Raw genomic sequence first — 8,353 nt, 5'->3', positions numbered from 1 at the left:
ATCTTCAGATAACATCGTTGTGAAGGCTGATAAAACGAGGAACATGTACGCCCTCACGAAGGACCAGTACTCAAAGCTCCTGCGGGACAACATTACGAAGACTTACAGAATCGCAGATGATGGGATGTATCAAGACATCAATACGGACGCAAAGCAGCTTGCGCAGAGCATGGAACCGCCGCTCGACGAGCGAATGGAAGTCATGGCGAAGTCCGAAGCATTCATCACCCTTAAGGATCATAAGGAAAGATTTACAAACGACCTTCCATGCCGATTGATTAACCCGGCCAAGCCCGAGATGGGAAGAGTCAGCAAGGCAATCCTGGAGCGCGTGACCAAGGATGTGCAGTCTGCAACGCGAATCAACCTATGGAAGAACACTGCCTCAGTTCTAGACTGGTTCTCTGCTCTGGAGTCGAAGGACCAAAGAACCTTCGTGGTTTTCGACATTGTAGAGTACTACCCATCAATCACGGAGCAGCTCTTGACAAGTGCCATAGAATTCGCAAAGCAGTATTCCAACATCAGCCAGCAAGAAGTTGATATGGTACTGCACGCGCGAAGGTCGCTACTGTTCGACGGACAGAACACGTGGGTGAAGAGAAGCAGCGGGGGAGCTTTTGATGTGACGATGGGATCCTTTGACGGAGCTGAGGTCTGCCAGCTTGTGGGTGCTTTCCTCCTCACGAAGCTTGCTGCTTTTGTGGATCCGGCGTCTATTGGCCTCTACAGAGACGATGGCCTCGCCACACTGAAGGGTGCATCCGGCAGTGTCGCAGATCGCACAAGAAAGAACATTGTCAGCCTGTTCAAGTCTTTTGGCCTTAGAATAACAATTGACACCAACATCAAGACAACAAACTTCCTAGACGTAACGCTGGATCTAAAAACAGGAACCTACAAGCCATACAGGAAACCCGGCGACACTCCCCTGTATCTCAACATGGCCTCCAACCACCCGCCAACAATCATCAAAAACTTACCAAAGTCGATCAACAAGCGCCTGACATCAATCTCGGCCAGTGAGGACATATTTGAAGAGGCCAAACCAATATACGCAGCCGCACTTTCCAAAAGTGGATTCCTGCCGGCCATGCAGTACCGCGCTGATGAAGGTGAAGGCATGGCACGGGCCGAGGAGAAGAAGAGAAAGAAGAGAAAGAGAAACATCATATGGTTCAACCCACCATACAGCAAAAATGTTAAGACAAATGTTGGGGCAGTCTTCCTAAAACTCATCAAGCGACATTTCCCTGCAGGTTCCCCCCTCGGCAAAATCTTCAACAAGAACTCAATCAAGATTAGCTACAGCTGCCTCCCGAACGTCTCTGCCATCATCAAGGGACACAACCAAGCTAAGCTGCACCCCACCCCTCCAGAAAAGCCGTGCAACTGCCGTGACAAGGCCAACTGCCCGCTGCGTGGAGCATGCCAGACCGATTGTGTCGTGTACGAAGCAGCCGTGGGCGGCGCAAACGACCCTAAGTACTACATTGCTTCGGCTGAGACGCCCTTCAAACTTCGTCACGCCAATCACAAGACCTCAATGCGGCACGAGAAATACCGCAACTCCACCGAGCTGTCAAGCTACGTTTGGTCGCTCAAAAACCAGGGTCAGGAGTACAACGTGTCATGGAACGTCAAGCGCAGAGCCAAGTCGTACAGCCCAACAACTAAGCGCTGTAACCTCTGTCTAACAGAGAAGCTAGAAATTATCACGGCCGACAAAGCAACCCTCCTGAACACAAGGTGTGACCTCATCGCCAAATGCCGGCACAGCACTAGATACCAGCTGAGCAAGTATTCAGGTGTGACTTAGCCAAATAGCGCATACTGGCTCTGCTGTAGTACAGGCATCCAGTATGCTTTGCTAAGCAAGGCATGTCCTGGTGTGGCACTGGCTCTGCTGTAGTACAGGCATCCAGCACGCACCTGAATCTTCACACCTGAAAGACTAGTGCAACCATCGCACCCAGCTGTAACTCCTCAGACTTCACTGGCTCTGCTGTAGTACAGGCATCCAGCACCCAACACCTGAATCCTAACACCACCAAAGAGGCAAGTGCCGCCATTGCACCTAACTGTAACTCGTCGGACTTAATTGACTCTGTATTTCTTGCGTCAGCAAAAAGTGCTCAATGTCCTAAGACAGAGCGGGGTTATACACTCAGACACAAAGGATCTCCAAGTTTCTCAGTGTTGCTACTCTGAGTTTCGTGCAAAAGCACTCTTCAGGCAACTTACTCTTCTCTCACATCAGTATCCCTTTACATACCAGAAAAGAAGAAAAGAAGCACCCTAGGTGGGAATCACAGGTGGAGAAAAGAAGCACGCTAGCCAGTCTAGGTGGGAATCACAGGTGAAGATAAATGTGGCAAGTGTGGTAGTGTGAGCAATCGCGCAGGCCGGGTGGTGTGCATAAAGTGAAGTGTGGCAGTAGGATGCATGCACATTATATAGCAGGATTTCTGTATATGTGTAACAGATAGCAATCGCAGTCTACAGTTCAGGTCACCTCCGATAGGAGGTACTTGGTGCTGTGGCTACATTTTGTGACCAGGCTGCATCTGGTGTTGAGGAGCGATGCCTTGTCACTCTTCATTATGGCGATCTTCTCCGATAGGCATAGGTTGCACCGCTTCGAGGTTCTTTTGTAGGCGCTGGATCTCTGCCTGATTCTCCACGAGATGTTGACGCCTTCACCTGCCTCCTTCAATGCCCATTCATGCTTTGACAATTCTGTGCTGTTTCTGTGTGGGGCATTCCGGAACGATGACGTGTGGTTGTTGAACCGGAGTTTGAACGGGGTTACGGAGATGCCGATATACTTCTTCCGGCTGAGATTGGAGTCCACTGTAGCTTCGTATACTATCTCGCTGGCGTTGCAGTCCCCGTTGAGTGGGCAGTTTGCTTTAATACGGCAGTTACATCTCTTTTCTTCCGGCTGTCTGAGGACTTTCGATTTGTGGCCCTTGATTTTTGAGGCTAAGTTAGGCGAACAGCTGTAGCTGACTTTGACCGTGTTTTTGTTAAATATTTTTCTGAGGGCAGATCCTTCTGGGAAATGGCGCTTGACAAGTCTCAGGAATGTCGCGCCAACATCAGTCTTCACAGATTGGCTGTACGGTGGGTTAAACCAAATGATGGTCCTCTTCCGATTCTTTTTCCTCCTGGCTTGTCCTTCCGTGTTCGCCTGTTCCTCGTTATAGACGAGTGCGTAGTTGAAGCCACTTTTTGAGAGAGCTGCAGCGCACGTGGGGGCAGCCTCTTCAAAGACTTCTTGATTGGCAGAGACGCTCGTTAGGCGCTTGTTGATGGACTGCGGCAGGTTTTTGATTACTATTGGAGGATGGTTAGACTCACGGTTGAGGTAGAGGGGCGTGTCCCCGGGCTTGCGGTATGGCTTGTAGGTGCCTGTTTCGAGGTTTAGAGTGACATCTAGGAAGTCGGTTACTTTTCTGTTGACGTCGATTGTTATCTTAAGGCCGAGTGATTGGAACATGCCGAAGATGTTCTTCCGTATCTTGTCTGCTCTCCAAGAGAACCTTCGTGTGCTTCGACATCGTCAGCTACTACCCGTCAATTACAGAAGACCTCCGCCGCCAAGCACTGAGATTTGCGGCGCAATACACCAACGTAAGCAAGAGCGACGTAGACATCATTATGCACGCGAGGAGATCTCTGCTATTTGACGCATCAAAAACATGGGTAAAAAAGGACAACGCTAACGGATTTGACGTAACCATGGGGTCTTATGACGGAGCTGAGGTCTGCCAGCTGGTAGGCGCATTACTCCTGAACAAGCTGGCAAGCTACATCGACAAGCCATCAATCGGATTGTACCGTGATGATGGCCTAGCTACCCTAAGGAGAGTGCCGGGTTGGAGAGCAGACAAGATACGGAAGAACATCATCGGCATGTTCCAATCACTCGGCCTGAAGATAACAATCGACGTCAACAGAAAAGTAACCGACTTCCTAGACGTCACTCTAAACCTCGAAACAGGCTCCTACAAGCCATACCGCAAGCCCGGCGACACGCCCCTCTACCTCAACCGTGAGTCTATCCATCCTCCAATAGTAATCAAAAACCTGCCGCGGTCCATCAACAAGCGCCTAACGAACGTCTCTGCCAATCAAGAAGTCTTTGAAGAGGCTGCCCCCACGTACGCTGCAGCTCTCTCAAAAAGTGGCTTCAACTACGCATTCGTCTATAACGAGGAACCGGCGAACACGGAAGGACAAGCCAGGAGGAAAAAAAATCGGAAGAGGACCATCATTTGGTTTAACCCACCGCACAGCCAATCCGTGAAGACTGATGTTGGCGCGACATTCCTGAGACTTGTCAAGCGCCATTTCCCAGAAGGATCTGCCCTCAGAAAAATATTTAACAAAAACACGCTCAAAGTGATTCCCACCTAGGGTGCTTCTTTTCGTCTTTTCTTGTATGTAAAGGGATACTGATGTGAGAGAAGAGTAAGTTGCCTGAAGAGTGCTTTTGAACGAAACTCAGAGTAGCAACACTGAGAAACTTGGGAATCCTTTGTGTGTGTGTCAGTGTATATATACATATGGGCCGAAACAGCTTACTGTCTACAGCATTGGTTATATATATATATATATATACTCAATCTGCGGACAGAACTGTTTCGTCCTTTGTGGACTCGTCAGCGCAGCACAGAGGAAATGAGGCCGAACCTGATAGCAATGGAAATAAAAATTTCCAATCAGGCCCGAACGTACCTTGCCAGAGTGCTCAAACTGACAAGTCAGTGAGCTCTGCATATATATACCCGAAGGGAAAACAATGGTTACCAGGAAAACATCACTTCACTTTTGCTACTCAAGAGTTTCATGCACAAGCGGGTGCAATCATCAGGCAGGCAAAAAGCAACAATAGTGGGCTAGCCAGAACAAGGGGTCTTATAACAGGGCCTGGCGAGGTGAGGTGAGAATGATAGGAGCCAAGATCAGGGTCAGAGAAAATTAGTGCCAGTCAAAGGAAAGAGCAATTTGGGCTAGTGCAAAGCCAGTTGGTGCACGTGTAAGCACACACTAGGGAAATCAGCGCCATGAGGGATAATAGTTACGGGATGTGAAGACAGCGCTGATTTCCCTAGCTGGATATGGGGGCTTCAGGTGATAGCTGCCCCTGCGTAGTCCTTCAGGCAGTATCTGCTGGCGTGTCGGCACTTTGAGACCATCTCGCTCCTCTTGTTCAGAGCATAGTCTCGGTTGCTCAGCGCTATCCAGGTCTTCTCTGCTGTACATAGCGGGCATCTCTTGGTTAAGTTGCTGTAAGCCCTGGACCTCTCGCAGATCCTCCACCTGATTTCACACGCTTCATTTGTGGACTTTAACCCCCAGACATGCTTCGATAGCTCTGTGCTATTCCTGTAAGTGGCGAGGCACATAGATGTTTTATGGTTTGCCAGGCGAAGCTTGAACGGGGGTGCAGTCGATCCGAAGTAGCCTCTCGTATCGTGCTGCGTGGTCACCACCGCCTCGTACACAATAGCTTCTGCCCGGCAATCTCCTCGCAGCGGGCAACTTGGCGGCGATCTGCAATTGCACGGCTTTTGTTATACGGGCTTTGTCATCTGCTTGCGGTTGTGCGAGCTTATCAAAGACGCCATGTTTGGTAAGCAACAGTAGCTCACCTTGACCGAGTTTCGGTTAAATATTGTGTGGAGTCTCGATGTCTTGGGGAAATGATTGGTGACTAGGCGGAGGAACACAGCACCAACGTTTGTGGACACGCTTTTGGAGAAGGGTGGGTTGAACCAGATGATGTTGCGCTTTCGCTGGCGCTTCCTTTGCCTCTCCTCTGGCTCGACGTACTCAATATTAACCGCATGCCCACTTGCGTGCAGTGCGTCGTTGTATAGGGGGGGGCAGCACTGTCGAACACTGCCTCGTCAGCCGAGATGCTGGCGATGCGTCTACCCACTGCCTTCGGTAGGTTTCTGAGGATATTAGGCGGGTGGTTGGATTGGATGTTGAGGTAGAGTGGGTTATCATTGGGCTTTCTGTAAGGCTGGTAGTTGCCGTTTTGGAGGTTAAGCGTGACGTCCAGGTAGTTGACGACTTTTAGGTTGGCCTCAATGGTCACTCTCAGGCCAAACGACGCAAAGGCAGAAGTGATATCCTTGCGCACTCTGTCGGCCGCCGCACCAGAGGCATTTCTCAGCATAGCTAGGCCGTCATCGCGGTATAATCCGATGCCGCTCCTATCAATAAACTCCGCAAGTTTGTCCAGGACCAGCACCCCCACCAACTCGCAGACTTCCGCACCATCATACGATCCCATGGTAACATCGAAAAGGCCATCGCCGCGGTTCTTCGCCAATTCCTTACCGTCATGGAACAGCAGTGACTCTCTTGCATGTCTGATGACACGCCTCTCCTGGTCCGTCACTGTGGTATGTCGTGATGCCAGGTCAAGCGCTTCCTCTAGAAGCTGCTCAGAAATCGATGGATAGAACTCGACTACATCGAAGCAGAGAAATGTACACTCATGCTTCCTGTCAATGCCCCTGAACCATTCGATAACTGCCGCAGTGTTCTTCCATAACTTTACACCAGGTCCCACACGCACCGCACTCACGAGTCTCTCCAGCATGGCTTTGCTTACTCTTCCCAATTCCGACTTGGCCGGGTTGATCAGCCGACTGGGTAAGTCGTTAGCAAACCGTTCCTTATGGTCCTTGAGTGTGACAAAAGCATCGGCCTGTGCCATAACCTCTACGCGGTCGGCAATATCGAGTCCGTGGGCGATCTCTTTGGCTTCCATGTTGATATGTCTGTAGGCATCAACTGGGGCGTGCTTGTAATTCCTCGTGACGTTGTCGTCCATCAGCTTCTTGCAACTATCCTTGGGGACTTTGTACAAGTTTCTCGTCTTGTCGGCTTTGACAATAATCTCTCCCGACTCTTTCATCGATTTGATGTTTTTTTTTGTTTTTTTTTGTTTTTTACTAAAAAACACAGCCCTACTAATAATCAGGGGAAGAGGACAACTGAAATGACGCTGGATAACAAGACAAAGGGGAGTAGGGGCGATGTGCCGATGTGGTTGGCGAGGCTCATCCGACCGGAGGTCTCGGAATCATAGCCCACGACCAGGCATCGTTAGGAATGCAGCTAGGGAGGGAGGGAGATCAAGTGAGAAAGAGAGAGAGAGAGAGAGAGAGAGAGAGAGAGAGAGAAAGAGAGAGAGAGAGAGAGAGAAAGAGAGAGAGAGAGAGAGAGAGAGAGAGAGATAGAGAGGGGGGAGAGGGAGGGAGACAGAGAGGGAGAGAGAGAGAGAGAGAGAGAGAGAGAGAGAGAGAGAGAGAGAGAGAGAGAGAGAGAGAGAGAGGGAGGGAGAGAGAAAGAGAGAGAGAGAGAGAGAGAGAGAGAGAGAGAGAGAGAGAGAGGGGGAGAGGGAGGGAGGGAGGGAGAGAGAGAGAGAGAGAGAGAGAGAGAGAGAGAGAGAGAGAGAGAGAGAGAGGGAGGGAGAGAGAGAGAAATAAATAAATAAAACAAAACAAGAAAGAGATGAGAAGAGAAATAAAACAAGAAAGAGATGAGAAGAGAAATAAAATAAAACAAGAAAGAGATGAGAAGAGAAATAAATATAAAACAAGAAAGAGATGATGGACGAGGGTAGTTGCTCATTGACGGGTGGCATAGCCTCACAGGGAGTCCGTAGCCCAGAGCCAATTCTTTTGACGCAAGTGGCAATGGACCTTCGTCTTGAAGGATTGGAGAGACTTCAACTGGGGCATCGGATCCGGAAACATGTCTTGCGGAAGCCTGTTCCATTCATCCAGTACACCATATGGGAACGAACGCTGGAGAAAGTTGGGGGCCGTAGGGAGGACCACTGCTTGTAGCTGATGCTGGTGGCGGACACGGAGCTGCGACCTTGTCCGCGGGACGAGGCTAGCTTCCTGGCGAGGCGGCACGAGCGCAGAGAGATCTGGATGGTCTTGAAGGCACATTAGCTTGTACATGTACGTGAGAGCGTACACTTGGCGGCGGGCAGCTAGGCTCTGCAGCAAGGCGTCAGGACCAATGATAGCAAGGGCCTTCCGCTGTACTCGGTCGAGACTTTGCAGGTGAGAGTTGGCTGCGCCCATCCATGTCAATGGTGCGTATTCGAGTAGAGGGCGTACGAAGCCTCTGTACGTTGTCAAGCGTCCTTCACAACCAAGGAAACTTGATGCTCGACGCAGAAATCCTAGTCGGGCTACGGCACGAAGAGAAACATTGCGGAGGTGGCGTCTGAAGGTGAGTTTGCTGTCGAAGGTCACTCCCAGAAGCTTCAGCTCGTCCCCACAGGGAATATCATGGGCTCCGAACGTTAGGT

Source organism: Sycon ciliatum, chromosome 3 (genome assembly GCF_964019385.1).
Source record: "Sycon ciliatum chromosome 3, ocSycCili1.1, whole genome shotgun sequence".
Classification (NCBI taxonomy): domain Eukaryota; kingdom Metazoa; phylum Porifera; class Calcarea; order Leucosolenida; family Sycettidae; genus Sycon; species Sycon ciliatum.
Note: the sequence above shows the minus strand (reverse complement) of the source record.